General features: G+C 45.3%; 1 protein-coding gene across 5 annotated transcripts in view; it reads left to right on the forward strand.

Moving 5' to 3' along the window:
* Positions 1-2,500, forward strand: part of pcdh15a (protocadherin-related 15a) — a 267,430-nt gene that overhangs the window by 36,078 nt on the left and 228,852 nt on the right. For all 5 annotated transcript variants that reach the window (XM_048269713.1, XM_048269715.1, XM_048269717.1 and 2 more), the window contains exon 2: positions 2,126-2,199. The gene's annotated coding sequence lies outside the window, so the exon portion shown is untranslated. The remainder of the gene's footprint in view (positions 1-2,125; positions 2,200-2,500) is intronic.

The following is a 2,500-nucleotide window of genomic DNA, read 5'->3' on the forward strand; positions in this document are numbered from 1 at the left end:
AGTCACTCTTTCTCTCTCTCTCTCTCTCTCTCTCTCTCTCTCACTCACACACACACACACACACACACACACACACACACACACACACACACACACACACACACACACACACACACACACACACACACACACACACACACACACACACATACAAACGGAGTTGTGCCACGCTAATTCTCTCCCTGATGATGGCACAATGGATGTGAATAATAACACACAGAGGTCCTATTGAACTGCAGTTGACCTCTCCTTCTGAATGAATAATGCGCACGCGGGACTTGTGCTGGAGAGCCTGGGGCCAATCTTATGATGGCTCTTGTCATGAATTCAAGTATGACCTGTACCTGTATGAAAATTCACTATTTTGCATAATCTTTAATTGCAAAGATAGATGCACAAACACACACACACACACACACACACACACACACACACACACACACACACACACACACACACACACTGACATAAATACACACACAGACACACACACGACAAGGCAAAGCAAGAAGCAGACACATTACAGTAAATGCTTTTCAAGGCACCTCGTGATTATTAGCTGGTTCACTTCAATACACAGTCACGTCTCTCATTTCCCTCCCAAAATAATAAGATTCAAATTCATTACCAGCCTGTTTTTAATGCTCCCTACCTCTCCTGGGCTTGGCCTGAATAGACCATATCTTTAATTGGAAATCAGAATGTTCTGATAACGTGTTTGTGTGTGTGTGAGAGAGAAAGAGAGAGTCTGTGCAACTGTGTGTGTGTGTATGTGTGTGTGTGTGTGTGTGTATGTGTGTGTGAGAGAGAGAAAGACCGCGTGCAAGATGTGCACGTGTGTGTGTGTATTGTGTGTTATTATGTGCGCGTGTGCATGTGTGTGTGTGTGTGTGCAAGAGAAAGAGCGCAACCTGTGTGTGTGTGTGTGCGTGTGTGTGTGTGTGCGAGCGCATAAGATCCCCAGTCTGTGTGTGTGTGTGTGTGTGTGTGTGTGTATGTGCACTCATTCCCCAGTGTACGTTTTTATGGGGCCCCTAATAGCACTGATAGCGGCTCTCAGGTGAGTTGTCTGTGTGTGTGTGTGTGTGTGAGTCAAAGAGGCTTGAAATGCATTTTGTGGTCGCTCCCATTGCCTTCCATTAGCCCCCACGTGGCTAACGCTCACACCATTAGCAGAGCGTCCAGCTGCTAGGAGAGAGGGGCCACACAGCACTGTGGCCAGTCACTAATGATTATTTTATCTCTCTCTCTTACTCTCATTCACTCTCTCTCTCTCTCTGTCATATGTCCATTGTGTACGCTTATGCATATATGTGTAGTAATATTAAACATATTTCATTTAGTTTAAGCTTGCGTTCCCCTTTCTCCCTCCTCCACCCCCCTTTTTTCTGGCTTTTTTTATTTATTGGTCTCTGCTTTTGTGCATGTGTTTAGAAGTGGGAGTATGAGTGTACTGTAGTTATTATTTTACTTAAATAGATTACTCTGTGTGAAGCAAGTACATTGTGTGAGTGCAAAATGGGCATTCAAGTCTTTTTTACTGAAAGGTACACTGAAAAGAAGTGTGTGTGTGTGTGTGGTGGGTGGGGGTGGGGGTAAAACACACACACACACACACACACACAGACTTACAGGCATTCAACATAACATCGCTGATAGAGTTAGTGGAAGGCTTTTGTGCTGAGCTGGTGTAAAGTTAGCTTTAGCCACGTGGGACAGAGAGGACTGTGGGAATGTGACCTCTCCCATCCTTCACCTGCACTGTGCTTTGTGCGCTGCGGTGACTTTGGTCAGGAGAGCGGTTCATTTGGTTCTTTGACTGTTCAGCCAAAGCATGGCACTCATTACAAAACAGCAGACTGACTGTAACGGGCACATCTGGAAATGTAGCACCTGATTTAACTCTCTCCCCACTCCCCCATCCCCCACACACACATCATCATCTCTGTCTCTCTCCCACACACGAACACAACAGTGTCCTCAAATAGCTTCTTCCAGCTGTAATACAACATCTTTGAACTTTATATTATGCTTTGTGGACTGGACCATGATGGATGTTCAGGTTTACCCAGATCTAATATTGCTATGCCCCCTCCCTCTCTCTCTTTCTCTCGTTGTGCCATAGATATTACACCAGTGAAGAGCCTGTTCAACTGAAGCTACAGTATGTCACCTGAGCCTACAGTCAGCAACACTCAGGTAAGCCACCGCCATTGAGGCTCTCTCAGATGCTATGATATTAACCTGAGGTAAGCCACATGGTTAAGGCTTTCTCCGCTCCTGTGATCATAAACTGTCTAAATGTGTATGTGTGGGCAACATTCATGTCACTCCAGAGTGTCCATGAGATGAGGTTATAATGCTCATCTGGCTGAGGTGCGGAGCATTCACAGCTGGGAGAACAATGTTAATCACATCTGTTTGTGACTGGGGATTACTGTTCAGTCTAGTACAGGTCAGTTGTATAATTGGCTGTTTGTGTAGCCGATGTGTATTCATA

This window comes from Alosa alosa, chromosome 18 (genome assembly GCF_017589495.1).
Source record: "Alosa alosa isolate M-15738 ecotype Scorff River chromosome 18, AALO_Geno_1.1, whole genome shotgun sequence".
In the NCBI taxonomy this organism is placed as follows: Eukaryota; Metazoa; Chordata; class Actinopteri; order Clupeiformes; family Clupeidae; genus Alosa; species Alosa alosa.